The sequence below is a fragment of the Osmerus mordax genome, chromosome 22, assembly GCF_038355195.1.
Source record: "Osmerus mordax isolate fOsmMor3 chromosome 22, fOsmMor3.pri, whole genome shotgun sequence".
NCBI classification, from domain to species: Eukaryota; Metazoa; Chordata; class Actinopteri; order Osmeriformes; family Osmeridae; genus Osmerus; species Osmerus mordax.
Genome location: NC_090071.1, coordinates 4,833,145 through 4,849,646, shown reverse-complemented (window position 1 = coordinate 4,849,646; position 16,502 = coordinate 4,833,145). Strand labels below are relative to the sequence as shown.

At 47.6% G+C, this 16,502-nt stretch overlaps 1 protein-coding gene across 1 annotated transcript in view; it reads right to left on the bottom strand.

Annotated features, from left to right (window-relative positions):
* The window catches only part of ush2a (Usher syndrome 2A (autosomal recessive, mild)), a 269,485-nt gene that overhangs the window by 105,350 nt on the left and 147,633 nt on the right, over window positions 1-16,502 (bottom strand). The window lies entirely within an intron of this gene.

The following is a 16,502-nucleotide window of genomic DNA, read 5'->3' as shown; positions in this document are numbered from 1 at the left end:
TTTCTCTCCTCTCTCTCCTCTCTCTCCTCTCTCTTTTTACAGTAATATATGCCAGGCAGGATGCCCTCTGTCCTCCCCTGCCAGGCGACGGAGGGCTAGCGTAAAGGTGCCCGCTCTCCTCGCCCGTTACGACCTTGCCTCACCTTCACACACACACACACGCAGGGTTACACACACAGGGATACACACAAAGGTATGCATACACACACACACAAAGGGATACACAAACAGTAACGCACACTCACACACACACACGTGCACACGGATACACACAGTTACGCACACACAGACACACCTCACCTTCACTCTGTCTGACAATCCGTCTCTGTCAGGCTAGGTGGCATGGGGGGCAAGGGGGGAGGAGCCAGGGGAGGGGGAAGGGTTGGGGAGGAGGGGTGTGTGTAGGGTTTGACCCCATGCCAGTTCCCTACACAGACAGACACACACACACAGACACGCAAACAAAACAGTCCACTTTCTCTCAAACCCTCTTTCTATCTCTCTCTTTCTCTCTGCCCCCCCCCCTTTCTCTTCCTGTCTCTTACTTTTTGTTTATGTCTCTCTGTCTCCGTCCCCCCCCCTCTCTGTCGCTGTCTCCCCCCATCTCTGTCTCTCTCTTTCCCCCTCTCTCCCTGTCTCCTAAAGTGTATGTGTCTATTTTTCCCTCTCTTCCTTTCTCTGTCTCCTACTCTGTCTTTCCCCTACTCTCTCTATCTCCCCCCTCCCCTCTCTCTCTCTTTCTCCTGCTCTCTCTCTCTCTGTCTCTCCCTCTCTCTATCCCCAGCAAGCCGACATTAACATGGACTGTGTGTTTTCCCTAAATATCACTCTCTGCATCTAGAGAGCCTCTCCACAGCCAGCAGACCAAGGGCAGAGAGGACACCAGCCTGGACACTCCTCAGAATATCACTGGTTTCTGACACATAACACAAGTCAGATCATCATTGGCTTCTGAGAACAGAAGAGAACAGCTGGCACACACACCTCCAAACATACCGGCTGTGAATCTAGACAGACGCACCCATGTACAGTAGCAGTATATCTGACAGACACTATCTGAGAGGGGCATAATGACATGTACAGTACTGCACTATGAAGAAACACTAACCATGATATGTGGTTATTAGGATGGAAGGAAAAGGGAGAACGAGGGATGGAGGGGGGGGGGGGGGCGAGGGAATGAGCGGAGGAGCGGATGAAGGGACGGTCAGGCAGGGTAAGGGGGTTAAGGCAGGGATGAAGGGAGTGAGGGGAGGGAGGGAGGGAGGGAGGGAGGGAGGGAGGGGAGGGAGGGAGGGAGGGAGGGAGGGAGGGAGGGAGGGGAGGGAGGGGAGGGAGGGAGGGAGGGAGGGAGGGAGGGAGGGAGGGAGGGAGGGAGGGAGGGAGGAGGGGTTCTGGCTGACAGCATGGGGTGATGAGGTGTGAGCACATCAGGGTTACAGGCCGGGAGACCGGACATGCTGGCCAAGATACACCCCCTCAGGAGAGAGAGGGAGAGAGAGAGAGGGGGAGAGATGGAGAGACACAGAGATATATGTATGAGATGTGTGAGATAGAGACAGAGATGGAATGAGAGAGAGAGAGAGAGAGAGAGAGAGAGAGAGAGAGAGAGAAAGAGAGAGAGAGAGAGAGAGAGAGAGAGAGAGAGAGTAGTCTAGTCTTGGGATGGGGAGATCTAATTGTGCGTGAAAACGTTCATTAAGGTTGTGGGGATTCTGGAGGTTTCCGCAGCTCCACACTCCGGGTGAGCTGGGGCAGAAGAACAAGGCGAAGCCCCAAGGAAGAGACAGAAGTTGGGTGAGGAAGACAGGCGTATAGTGGGAGCAGGAGAGAGAGGGGGAGAAACTGGTGTCCTGTCCTCAGGACCTGGGCCACAGTCAGAGAGATGATGCCAAGATACACACACACACCCACACACACACAAACAAAAAACAACAATCTAGAAGGCCAGATTGAGCTAACACAGCAAACAATACTGCAGTAGAAACCTCTTGTTGGATCACCTGTTATATCACTGTCCATTTCTCAACATAAATATCTCATCATGTACTATACATTACTGTGTCTCTGTCAGTAGGGTCTCTCTATGAGTATAGGTCTTTCTGGGTAACTGTCTCTGGGTAGGTCTCTCTGGGTTGTTGACACAGGTGAGCAGGGAGGCTAGTCATATCATCATGTTACATCAGCAGACTCAGGTACTGTTCATGTCTCACACACAGTACCTGGCCTGACCCTGACACCTGATACCAAAACACCCAACCAGTCAGAGCCCCACAGACAGACCAACAGCTGGAGACACAAAGAGACAGTCAGACAGACAGACAATCAGACAGACAGACAGACAGACAGACCTCCAGGCTGAAAGTCAGCAAACCTGAATCTGACTGACACACACAAAGCCAAATGCCAGAGGCCAGAGGGCCTTACAACAGTAAGGTCTGTGCAGTCCATCAGTAAGCCAACCAGTCAGTCAGCCAGTCTAGTATGCCACGTAGAGAGGAGCAAGTTGTCAGAGGAGCAGGCCGAGCAGTGAAGTAGCCTGAACGTTTAAACATTAATGTGAGCATGTTTCAGTGTGACGGCCGGGGTGACTGCTGGCTGACAGTCGTATGGTAATGCTGATTTAGACAGGCACTCACAGAGACAGCCCCTGGGGTCCTCCAGGCACACAGCAGCAACAGCTACCCTACAAGAATTTACATCTTTAAACTTTACTTCCACCCCTCCCTCCTTTTCCTGTCTCTCTCATTTCATTTAGATGTGAAGCACTTCTACTTCTCTTCTACTCACGTTATCTCTCTTTGTCTTGCTCCCTACCTCTCTCTCTCTTTCCTCTCTCTCTCCCCACCTCTCTCTCCCCACCTCTCTCTCTCCCCACCTCTCTCTTTCCCCACCTCTTTCTCTGTCTCTCCCCACCTCTCTCTCTCTCTCCCCACCTCTATCTCCCACCTCTCTTTCTCTCCCCACCTCTCTCTCCCCCACCTCTCTCTCTCCCCATGTCTTCTCTCTATCCCTTTCAACCCCCTTTCAAACTTTTCGACCATCCTCTCTCTCTCTCTCTCTCTCTCTCTCTCTCTCTCTCTCTCTCTCCTCTCTCTCTCTCTCTCTCTCTCTCTCTCTCTCTCTCCTCTCTCTCCTCCTCCCTCCTTTATCTCTATTGTCCCTCTCTTTCTCTTTCTGTCTCCCTCTCTCTCTCCCTCCCTCCCTCTCTCTCTCCCTCTCACTCTTTTTCTCTCTGGCGTGACCTGCCAAGAGTAGTGATGAGCTGTGATGTCAGAGCCGGATCTAACAGTTAGAATCTAACTGAGGCCCTAGGGCCACATAGAGAGACAGACAGAGACACATAGAGAGAAAGAGTGACAGAGACAGACGGAGGAGAGAGAAAGAGAGTGAAGGAGAGATGCCGCATGGAGGACAAGAAACACTTTAAATATAAGCATCGCTTTAAATATCATCTTTAACCTCCTTCTCACTCTACATCCCCTCCTCACCCTTTCTCCCTAATCACTCTTACCCCATCCTTTCTACCCTCCTCTGTCATCCCCCCTTCTTTCTCTCTTTCCCCCCTCGCTCTCTCCACCCCTCTCTCTTCCCCCATTTTTATCTCCTCCCTCATCCCCCCTTCTCTCCCCCTCTTTCCAACTCCATCTCTGTTACAGAGACCATCCATCCCACAGACAAATTAGCAACAATAAGACACGTCACACACACTCGGGAAGCTCCGCTGTCACTAACCGCTGCTGGCATCACACACACACACGCACCAATGTACACACACACTCACAACGCAAACCCAGGAGCCATATCACTCTCACCCCCTCTCCACCTCACTCCCTCCGTCCATCCCTCCCTCCCTCCTTCCTTCAGGCTGCATTTTCCTTTCCTCTTTTCTTTCCCTCGTTATCATAATCACATGGGACAAGCACCTAGGGACGTCTCCCACCCCCCCGGCACTGTAATGTTGTATTCTGTTTGACTGTCTTTTCTTTACCACTTCACGCTTTCTGTTTCATCTCTTCAATCATGGATTGGTCTGAGTGTGTGTGTGCGTGAGGTGAGTGGCAGCAGTTAGAAGAATGCCTCTAAGGCACCTCAATCACAACCCCTTCTTCATGTGGTAACCCCCCATCTGTATCTCCACCAATACGCCGCTAGAACAACAACCCCCTCCTCATCCCCTCATCCCCTCGCCCAGCTCCAAAGTGCACAGGGACACATTTGTCAGACATACTAAGTTGATATGGTATTCCCCACACCCTTGCAGGGAAGCCAAAACGGATGTGTATCTGTAATTCCAAGCCCCACCTGGGGTTAGAGCAGTTAGGGTTGTCTAGGGTTCAGGTTAGAGTTAAGCTTAGGAAGGGTTCAAATCAGTCCGGATCAGGGTCTGGGTAAGAGGGGCAGGGTAGGGGTTGTGGTTGGAGTGAGAGGTTTCAGGTCTTACCTGTAGCGCCAGGTGTGTCCATCTGTCCACTGTGACCCGGCCGCGGGTGCGGAAACTCACCCCACAGCGAGTGGCCACTGGATTGACCGCTGATTGGACCGTGGGTTGACCTCTAGTTTGATCGTCGGTCTGACCGCTGTGAGGTTGACCGTACCGCAAGTTGACCGCAGACTCAGAAACGGTCAGGAGGAACACAAGCTGGTCCTCGGAACTCTTCTCGATCACAGTCCTGAGAGAGGAGCAGACAGCCAGGTCACACACCACACGCGGACAGGTACACACACACACATACGCACGGGCACACACCCTGCCCTACCTGGACATATAGTGGCAGGGTATGAGTCTATGTGTTTGAGGGTATGAGTCTATGTGTTTGAGGGTATGAGTCTATGTGTTTGAGGGTATGAGTCTATGTGTTTGAGGGTATGAGTCTATGTGTTTGAGGGTATGAGTCTATGTGTTTGAGGGTATGAGTCTATGTGTTTGAGGGTATGAGTCTATGTGTTTGAGGGTATGAGTCGCCACAGAGAGGACAGGAGAGGGAGCCGGGCCTGAGAGAGGCCTTCAGCAGAGACATCCCCTGACATTTACACCTGCTGTAACACGTGTAATATCCAGCCTGTAATATCCATATTTTACATGGGTGTGTGTGTGTGTGTGTGCCGCAGACAGGAGCTAAGGGAGCACACCCCCACGCTCCCCTCGTCATATTAAACACCCTCAATGACATTTTATGAGAAACTGTGGGTTTTTATGACACAGGCCAACACACCCCAATAAATCACTTGTGTGTGTGTGTGTGTGTGTTGTGTGTGTGCGTGTGAGAGACAGAGAGAGTATCAGTGGGAGAAAGAAAAAGAAACAGAGACAAAAATAAAATAAGAGAGGATTAGAAAGGTGTGTGTGTCTAGTCTGAGTGAGAGAAAGAAAGAGAGAGAAAAGAATGTGTGTGTGTGTGCCTCCTCCTATCGTCTACGTGGACTGAGGGGAGAACATGTTTTAATGTAACAAGATCCATGGGCCAGCATGCTTGCTAGCATTAAGGAGAAGATAATAATCTCCCTGTTAAGAGATGCATGTACCTTCATACCATTGAACTGGATCCTTTCAGGAGATATCTCTTCAGCTCAACACCTTCTGACTGAACACCATTTGAAGATACTCTTAACTACATTTACATTTAGTCATTTAGCAGACGCTCTTATCCAGAGCGACTTACAGTAAGTACAGGGACATTCCCCCCTAGGCAAGTAGGGTGAAGTGCCTTGCCCAAGGACACAATGTCATTTGACACGGCCGGGAATCGAACTGGCAACCTTCAGATTATTAGCCCGATTCCCTAACCGCTCAGCCATCTGACGCCCCCTAACTAAAACACTAAGTGATACTTTCTCAGGTTAATTCACCATGTGTAGTATGTATGAAAACAAACCCTCTCTAACATGACAAGAGAACCTCTCCACACTATTGAAATGGTCCCAGGGTCGTTATGACTGGTTACATAACTCCACTATGAACCTGAGGAAGCCTACTGAAACAACTGAGACACACTACATGGTTTTCAAAGTGGGACCTTCCAGCATCAAGCCCTGAGCCCCCACCCCTGCCTAGGGCCCCCAGCCCCCCACCCCCCCAGCCTCATAGGACCCCAGCCCCCCAGCCTCATAGGCCCCCAGCCCCCCACCCCCCAGCCTCATAGGACCCCAGCCCCCCAGCCTCCAGGACAACCACTTTCCAAGTCTTCCAACCTCCAATCCACCTGTCATTCAAGCCATCCTGCTCCCCAATCCTCCAGCCCCCAGCCCCCCAGCATTATAGGACCACAGCCCCCTAACCTCCCCAACCCTTCAGCCTCCCAAGCCCCCTAGGCCATCAGTCTGCCAGCCTCCAGCCCCTTAACTCCCAGTCTCCCTGTCACTGCTCTCTTGTTGTGTTTCGGGGCTGAAAGGAGCTGGTTACAGGACTCCCCCCTCTCCAGGACACCCGTTTCTCCCTCATCCTTTCATCTCCTCTCCTCTCCTCTATCACTTCCTAGGTACAGGGGAACAAAGTGGTCATTGAGCTGGAATCTCTGCCTCTCTGTGCTCTGGACAAACACACAGGCAATCTTACCCTCACTCATCTAAACCAGCCACAGCTGCTGACGCTGTCAACACACATGCGTGCACACACACACACACACACATCCACACAGAGTGAGTATCTTGTAGGTGGGTGAGAGGAGGGGGGTCAACAAATCTATCAAATTCCCCCAGAATGTTATTAAATTGTATGAACAGCAATCTCAAGGGCCCAGGCTTTTAGACAGCACACACAGAAACACGCAAACACACACAGATTCCTGACATCACTAGAGAAGAGAAAGGATGCTAGTACACCAGTCCCCTTAGTGTAGGGAATTCAGACATATAACTAACCTATCACAGTCCAGCAGACCAAACATAGCTCTCTTAATCACTCTACCGAAATATTTCCAGTGTATGATCATCAGGCTAGTGTGAAAGACTGTGTGAGAGTTAGAAAGTGTGTGTGTGTGTGAGAGAGGGAGAGGGGTTCAGAGAGAGAGACAAAGAGGAGAGGAAGAGAGAAAGAGAGAGAGGTTTGTTTTGAGTGTAAGAGAGGTAGAGGGAGACAGGAAGAGGGGTAAGGAGAGAGGAAGAGAGAGGTGAGGAGAGGAAGAGAGGTAAGGAGAGAGAAGAGAGAGGTGAGGAAAGAGGAAGAGAGGTAAGGAGAGAGGAAGAGAGAGGTGAGGAAAGAGGAAGAGAGGTGAGGAGAGACGGGCAGAGAGGAGAGGAGAGGAGAGAGGAAGAGAGGTGAGGAGAGACGGGCAGAGAGGAGAGGAGAGGAGAGAGGAAGAGAGGTGAGGAGAGACGGGCAGAGAGGAGAGGAGTGAGGCCTTTTATCTAGCCTCTTTGATGACGGCGGCTAAAATTGGTCGCAACAAAGACCAGCAGATGTAAACAAAACAAAACACAGTGCGAGGTAAGATAAAGGGATTTAGTGAAACACAACACAATCATCTCTTCACTTCCTCCTACACTCAGGGTCAAGCAGGGTCAGCAGGCAAGCTCTCTGTCCTCTCACACACCTGTGTGGTTGTGGTTTAGGAACACAAAACACATATCTCATTCTCTATATAACACAGCTGGAGTGTGGGACTACAGTCGTTGTAGCTCCCCAGGAACAGGTCCTGAGTAAAAACCTACTTCTAAACACCCTACTAAACAAACTTTGTAAAAACTGTACACCATTGCCGCTGCTCTTTATTCCCATTATTCACGTCTGAATTTGGACTGTGAGGAGAACCATACCTGTCTCCTGTCTTTGCTTTTCAATCTATCCGATAGCTGGCAGCTAGCAGTTAGCGTGATTGAGACAGTGCGAGGCCTGAAGAAGACACCTGATAGGTGTTGTGGTAACCAACACACACATAACACACATGCACACTCCGGTTTCAGCACTCTCACTTGGCTGAATCATATGGTGTCTAAGATTACGCTGGTCCACCATGTTCTAGGGCCATGTCGACCTGTCAGTCATGCTGGATTACAGCTATGGATAATGCAAAGGTCCTTATCAGATAATAGTCATTGTTCGTCAATGTTTCAACGCCCTCGGCAAAGATATTCATGTGAAGCAGCACACAAAATGCAGTTGACTGGGTGATCGTTATTAAAACACTTATCTAACATACAGTCATATGATATAATACTGCAATCATATTATAGACTAAAGTGGTTATTGTATTAGAGATTACAGATTACAGAGAAGAAGGAGAAGAAGAAGAGGAAAGGAGTTGATGACTCACATCTCTCCAGCAGCTTCTGGTTTGATCCAGACGGTCAGGGTGAGTTGCCCCAGCGGCCCCAGACTCTGAGGAGGGGGGCAAGGCCACGCAGCCTCCCTGGAGGTCCCTGAATATCACACTCCCAGATCCTTCCTCCTCCTCTGCCGCCCCGGGGGCGTGGGGCCCGCCCGTCCCCCCTCCACGCAGGGGCCCCAATGGGGGGGGCAGGGAGGAGGGGTGCGTGGGGGCGGGGCAGTGGAGCGGTAGGGCAGTCCTGGACGCATAAGGCCTGGGTGCAGGGTAGCGGGTCTGGGGGGGAGGCAGAGGGGGAGGAGGGGGAGGCGGAGGAGGTGGAGAGAGGGAGGCAGTAGGCAGTTGGCTCGGGCAGTCCGCAGGTGGCACGAGGTGGGGAGGTGAAGACGGGTTTGTGGACGGCGATGTTCTCCAGACGGGGGAAGTGACCCTGGGGGCTGGCGAGGGGCAGGACCACAACCAGGACCAGGATGGAGAGCCATGGAAGCACCCTCCCCTCCTCCCCTCTCCTTTCTCATCCCTCGTTCCTCTCCCTCCCTTCTCTCCTCCCCCCTCTTCTTCCGGACCGGTCCAACAGACTCTTCTTTCTTCTCTGCCTCCCCCTGCCTCGGTTTCTTTCCTGCGTTCCGTCTCTCCTCTGCTCTCCTGCCTCTGACCCCTGGCCCCCATCCACCCCCTCCCCCCTCCTCCGACTCCCCCTCTCTCCGTCCAGGCCCAGCTCGGCCAAGATGACCCAGAAGCTTCTGGAAGCGGGCTCGCTGAATAAGTGATGATGGTCATGGTTTGGGAGGTGGCATTTCACAGGCCAGTGCCTTGGGTAAGGCAGCGCAGCTTAGCAGTCCAGCGGTCACACACACGCAGGGTGTGACGGACACACACACACAGGGCACGATGGTCAAACACACACATGCAGGGAAGGCCAAAGCCTGCACATGATAGCTAGGATTCAGCCCAGGACAGACCTGTAGAGAATAAGAGGTAGGATGGGTAGTGTGAAGATATAGAGAGATAGAGAGAGAAATTAATAGAAAGAAGGAGGATAGCAGAGACAAGTGAGCAAGAGAGAGAGACCAAAAGAGAGGATGAATAGAGAAAGAGAAGAAAGAGAGAGAGAGAGAGAGAGAGAGAGAGAGAGGAGAGAGAGACGAGAGAGAGAGAGAGAGAGAGAGAGAGAGAAAGAGAGAGAGAGAGAGAGAGAGGAGAGAGAGAGGAGAGAGAGAGAGAGAGAGAGAGAGAGAGAGAGAGAGAGAGAGAGAGAGAGAGAGAGAGAGAGAGTGGAGTGGAGTGGAGTGGAGAGGAAAAGAGAGGAAAAGAGAGAGAGAACGAGTCAGACACCAAATAAATGGCAGGTGTAAATGCCATGCAGGCTATTCTGTGCCCAAGGCTATCATGTTAGCTCTGATGGAAGCTAAGCTTAGGTGATGAGGTACATTTCTTTCCTGCTCGATTTAGAATTGAACCAAAACATGTCCCATTTTGCTGTGGTATCCGTAAGATTGACAGGTTGGTCTGAAATAATTTCGCCAGGCGTTTTGTGGGGGAATTGAGGCTTACGCAAAGCATCGCTTCCATAGGGTACTGCAATCCACAGTGTTACAAACTAGGCCTTTCCTTCCGAAAAACACACAGTTTCAATACGGTCAGCTGGACCTGCGTCAGTCTGTGGATAACCGATTCAATATTAGGTAACACTAAATATGTAAATGTCACCACATCATCATCGCTGGAGAAGTAATAGAAGTAGACCGGTTCACCCCTGTGCAACCTGCTCTCTCCCGCCTGCCGACTGAGAACATCAACATTCAACACGTTGCCTGTCTAAATATTTTGGCCGCATCTTAATACACACGCTCTAAGCCACTCATGTTTTGCTGTACAAGAGGATATGTTTACAATTAACACATATTTGATACTATGAAGTACTTCATAGCGTGTGTCGAATAACATGTATTATCATTCAACGCGGTGTATCCCCTCTTACCTCAGCGTGTTCGCAGACACTGCCCTTGCGCAAAGTAGATTACAGCGCTCAGCCATCTGGCCAGCGCTCGAGACACACGGAACAAAGTAACGGCGATGAACTTGAAAGCGCAGAAGTCAATATTAAACGAAAATGGTATGTTCTCAGACAGTAACATACTACTCCAACATCCCTGTTTGATACCTGTAACAACAGCCCCAAATACACACGGCATATGTGTATCTGTATAATTACCCCCCTCCGTGGCTCGCAGAGATGACGAGGATTCGATTACCCCCCCTTCGCGAGTGCGCCTGGCCAACAAGTGGCTCTCATGGCTCAAGCAGGAACGCTTCCCCGGGTCGCTAGGCAACCCTGGGCTGGACAGTGTCCTGCATTCCACTCAGGTGTGGATCGCCTGTTCCTCAAGGAGACATAGGCTCTGTGGATTATTTATGAGAAATACATTCAGGCTTAAAAAATAGCAAGTAAATAAACCCCAAAACATCTGAGGTTTAGGTATTTAGTGATTATAGATTAGATAGCGTGTGGGTTTTTGATTTGATGTGGTGGTGAGGTGTGACAACCTCTCCATAGATCCGACAGAGTAGAATAACAGACTCAAAGAAAGACTAAGTTGTGTAGACTATGATATAAAATAATTGCATTCCGAAAATGAAGAGTAAAACCGAATGAACGACAGACATAGCCTATATCGACAACGTAGAACGCATATAATCCTAGACTAGCCTACAGGCCTGGAAGGATAGAAAGAATAAAGTAGCTATAGATGCTGAATGAATCAATGGAAGTGGTAAGCTAATTAGGCCTACTGTAAAGGACATTGCGATTTGCATGTCTTCCCTAAACGAACATAAATAGTGGTTATTTAATATTTTGTTGCTTTTAAACAGTCACTAATGGAAACGAAATCCGCTCAGGCCGTGATCATTCTCTAACGTTCCTCGGGGCAGTAGCCCGCGGTAGCTAATACACGGAGAAAATACATCGCCTTCTCACACTGCAACATGGAATAGCGGTATTGACACTGCAAAGCCTATGCATTCAAATTATGTAAACACATCAAAAATGCCCCTTATATTTTCCAGACAAGTTTGTTATCAGCTAATCGTGTTTGAACAGCTGCAATTGCTTTGGTGAACAAAGACAGTCTAACTACGTTTTAATTAAGTGCTCTTAATGACCTTAAGAAGATTACTGCACTTGGCTAATAATCAATACCGTGCAGAGTGGAGCAGGAGGCGGCTAGGGGCTCAGCCCGGGGGTGGGGGAGCAGGGAAAAGGGGGGACGGGGAAGGGGGGCATTAGACAGAGAGAAGGAATAATATGGAAACCAGGGTTGACTTGGAGGAAGGGGAAGCCATAGAGGAAGAAAGATAGAGAACGAGGGAAGGATATAAAGAGGAAGGGGGGTTTAGCGAGAGACAGACAGAAGAAAGGACGGAAACAGAGAGAGAAAGATAAGGAAGAAGGAGGGGGAAACGAGCAAGAGAGGAGACTGTCAGTAGGGTGGCGGGTGAGGACAAGGTGGGAGGGGGAATACAAGGTGATGGAGAGAAGAGAGAGAGGGAGGAAAAGAAGGAGGCCTCCACCCACAACCAACATGTTGCTATTCCATCCCTCATCCCTAGAACCACCACACCTCCATCCTCCCTCCTTCTACTCATTTATATTTTCTCAAATGTACTTTATTTTTTAAGTTTTCCCATTCCTTTTCTGTAAAATGAACCACAAAGTAAGGACATCAATTAATATGAAGTATAATTGCTCCCATAGACAGTGTATTCTCAATTTATTCCACATAAAATATCTATGCTTTTCTTTTTTTTCATTCTCGGACTGAAATCCTTGAATCAGCACATTAACATTGACTCATTTGCTAAATTAAATTACATGGGACTATCTGACTCATATGCAACTAAATTGTGTTTGCATATATGCGGTTCCTTTACACTAATATTGTAATGTAGGCTTAATGTAACCCATCCTTCCTGTCTTCTTAGGATGGCATGAATATGTATGACCATCATTTGCGAGATGCTGATTAAAAAGAGGGGAATAAATTGATGGTTTCTTTTTTTAAATTCATGCTAACTAAATGATATGAAGATATGAAATGTTATATATGCCGGTACTGTTGCTTGATAGTGTTGAACTGAATTAAACAGGTTTTAATTCGGCTGCCATTCATCTCTTAAGACTTCTGTATGTCTCGGCATGCCTGAGTGTGTGTGTGTGTGTGTGTGTGTGTGTGTGTGTTTCTGCCTGTCTGGTTCTGTGTGTTTATGTGCATGTGTGTGCCTGTCTGTCTGCATGTGTTCATGTGTGTGTTTGTCTGCCTTTCTGCTTGCTTTCCTCCTCTCACACAAACACACACACACACATATGTATTATGAGTAGAGAATGAGATTTGTAAATAAGTCCCTAACAGCCTAGTCCCATAATAATTAGCGAAGTAGCCTACATATGATAATAAAGTAACAAGTGATGTCACAATTCTCAGATGCTTAAACAGAAGAGACCTGTTGTTTTGACAGAAAGAAAGAAAATCAAGCAAAGAAAAAAATTCAAAAGTAAGAAAGAACAACACAGGGTTAGAGGAAAAGAGAGGAGCATAAGAGATAGAGAGAGACAGACATTGGGACCTTTCATAGCAGCAGCAGCTATGAGGTTCTATGGCTGTTAAAGTGCCACTAATTCACCAGAGAATGACACACCAAACTATTTATAAAAGAGCACTAGCTAAATGAATGGACCATCATCGGACTGAGAGTAAAACATTTAAGTGCAAATAAACGCTAGCGGGTGACCCTCTTACGCTCACTAACTCAGCCCTGACGTGCTGTCCACTTTACACCTACCTGGGATGAAGGGATTGAGGGAGGGAGGAAGCGATGGAGTAATAGGGGTGTATAGGAGCGATGTGGAGGGAAGGTTTGATGGAGGGATGGAGGGAAGGAGTCTAAGGGGTATATGGGAGAGGGATACAGGGATGGAGGAAGGCGGGAGTGAGAGAGCTATATGGTGAGATAGATGGAGTAGGCTTTGAGGCCAAAGACCATTAATTAGCTCTGAGTGATCTACTAGTTAACATCTCAGAGTTAAGAGCATCTCTGATCTGCAGAAGGCTCTTCCCTGAGTGAGGACAAACTATTAAGCACTTGCAGGGATGGAGGGATGGGGGTTATAAAGAAAGGAGGGAAATAATGGTGGTGTGGGGGGGGGACTGCTGTAAGTATGAAAGAGTGAGGCTGTAAGAGATGGAAGACATACTCTCAAAATATGCTGCACAATCAAGAAGTACCAGCTACATCCCTACAAGTCTAGAATTTCATTTTTCCCTTCCAAGTATTTGCGTGTGTATGCATGCGTGTGTGTGTGTGTGTCTGCACGCGTGAGGCGTGTCTGCATTTGTGCAAGTGTGTGTAAGCATGTGCGTGTGTTTGTGTGCCAAGGGATTGGGGGTGGCTGTGAAAGGCCATTACCACTGTGTGTGTTTTTGGATGCCTGTGTGTATGTGTGTGTGTGTGTATGTGTGTGTGTGGCCGGGTCTGTGAGGCCCAGGGGAGAGTCCGGTGTTGATGCTGGGGAATAGAGACGGCCCAAACCCAGTGACAAAACGCCCTCAGTGCGAAGCCGCGCACATTAGCACTTCACAGGTCACAACGCCCAAAACATATATGGCGCCCAGGGAGTCTGACCCTATTGGACGTGCTGGGAGCAGAAATCCCATCCACACACTCTCAGATTGAATGAGGAGCCCTCCGAAATCACATCACCACTAAAGGAGACTGGAATCATTCTATACTGACCATCTCTATGAGGTTTGTGGCTTGGTTTGGAATGCAAGATACTGCATGTAAAAGACTAATATGATCAGCTTCATTTATTTATACAGATAGTTGAGGGTAGGTTGACATGTACCATACCTCACTCCATGGGCACTCTTCTCTCTCATCCTCTCTTTACTTTGTTTTCCCTTCCTTCCATCTCTCTCTTCCCTTCTCCTGTGGGTCTTGGCTTGAACCATATTTCTCAGTGTAGGGCAAAGGGAGAGAGAGGGGAAAGAGGAGACGGGAGGAAGAGAGAGAAAAGAGAGAGAAAAAAGAAAGAGCAAAAGAATGAGAGAGTAAGGGAGGGAGAGAAATTGCGAGGAAGAGAGAAAGGGGGAGAGAGGAGAGAAGAGGGGTGTGTGTGTGTGTGGGTAGAGGAGAAGGTAAGGAGTTAAAGCAGTCATTAGGAATGCTGAGGAGCTCTCTGAGTGTTCCACAAGGTTAACGATAACTGTTCTCAGCTGCTCAAATGCTCAACTGGCTTTTATTGTATCATAGTAATGAATCAGTGGAATAAAGATAAAATAAAATAAATGAACTCTGAAGCCAGGAGAATAAAACGTATGTCTGCTGTAGCAGAGGCGGCGGCTGCAAAAAATAATGGGGAGAAAAAAAAACAGTGAAAGAGAAAAAAAATCTCTTTCCTCCATTGGGCTCCGTTGACTAATGTCGTCTGATGTCATCTGGTTGAAAAATATTTGCCTGCAGGTCAGGACTTCCTGTTTGAGAGGCTTTAACGGTTCTTCTCCAGAACATTAAATATCTGCACACATTACTACTGGCTATCAGCAGGAGCGGAGGACCACCAAGTCTTGTAAAGAGAGAGGGAGGGAAGAGGGAGGGAGCTAAGAGGGAGAAAGAAAGGAAGGGAGAGAGGGGAGACGTAAGGGCAAGGGAGAGGGAAAATAAGAATTTAGAAATGAAGAAAGAGAGGGAATATAGAAATACAAGAGAAAGAGAGAGAATATAGAAATACAAGAGAAAGAGAGGGAATATAGAAATACAAAAGAAAGAGAGAGGGATTAATAGCCAGTGTCTGTGTTTCTGAGTATGTAGAAGTGTTTGTGCATGTGTATGTGTGTGTGTGTGATGCCAAAAAAGCACACAGTAGAAAGAGAGAGGTCAAAACTGGAAGCATGGTTTAATATTGCTCTACCGTAACCCTGACAGGCGTAACTGGAGAAACACATCTCAACTGATCGTAGTTACAGAATCATAGGGCTCTCTTTTTGCATTGAACAATATATACAATGTAAAATAAACACATTTACACAAATGGACATATCGTTGGAGCACATCGTATGATACACGTCACAAAAATATACAGGTAATCGTTGTACTGATGTGGAGCACGTTTAAAACTACAGGCGTGTTTCTTACTACAGGGTACCTTGGCAAATTCTGCACTGGAGATTAGCATTTTTTATTTATTTTTCATAATTTAAATTCGTATATGTTTCTTCCCCCATCTCAAAAATCATGTTCTCGTCTCTTTCTCGTTTCCTTCATCACTTCTGCATGTTTGTCAAAAGTCAAACTGCCAGGATACCCCAGAGCACAGGAGGCAGATATACTTCTGCATAAATACACTAATTAACCCTCATATTTTCCCCATTCGGTTTCTCACAATAGAAAATAGCAGTTGTTTGTACATTTTTGTTTCATTAATATCCTATGTTTTGAAGTTCTGCAAAAGAGTCCAGTAGATACAGCATTTTGATCTAACTTAAACACAAATTAGTGCAACTCTCACGTGTCTTGCACAGTCGTATTGCTTTTGACAAAATTATGCCAGGAAAAACTTCATTATTTGCTATTATGGCTAAAATACTAGTCAGTTGATCTCAAGCAAGGTGTTGAAAGACTCATAACAAAACCACAGTGTGATTTAAATTGATCTAGAATTTCAGAGGAGAAAATTGTGGTAATTTTCAGAATTTCTTTTTCAGTTGTTTTTGTGAAAGATATGCATTGTCACTTTATATTTGTTGTCTTTGATGTTTGCTGAGAATGTGTTCCAGTATTGTCAATATTGATTCTTTCAATAATATTTCCCAACCAAATAACTACAGTGTTTCCAAATGGGATTTTGCTAAGATTATAATTGAAATTTACCAAATTCAATTCCTCACATCTTAAATCTACTACTGCAGTATGTTGCACTGTCCTTACTCCCCTTTGAGTTGGCCAGTATATCATATTGGTTTAATATCTGACAACAGTCAGACAAAACTAAACAAACATAAACAATAACATAGAAATGAACAGGAATAAGAAAAAAGCACCTTGAAATGTTAGTGACAAAAGTGCCAACATCGTCTCAGACAGCAAGAGCTTTTCAGTAACTGATCATTTCACTAGAAGATATTCTTGGTTTACATGTACAGGAAGTGTAACCATGGCAATGCGAGGAGCGCCCTCTCT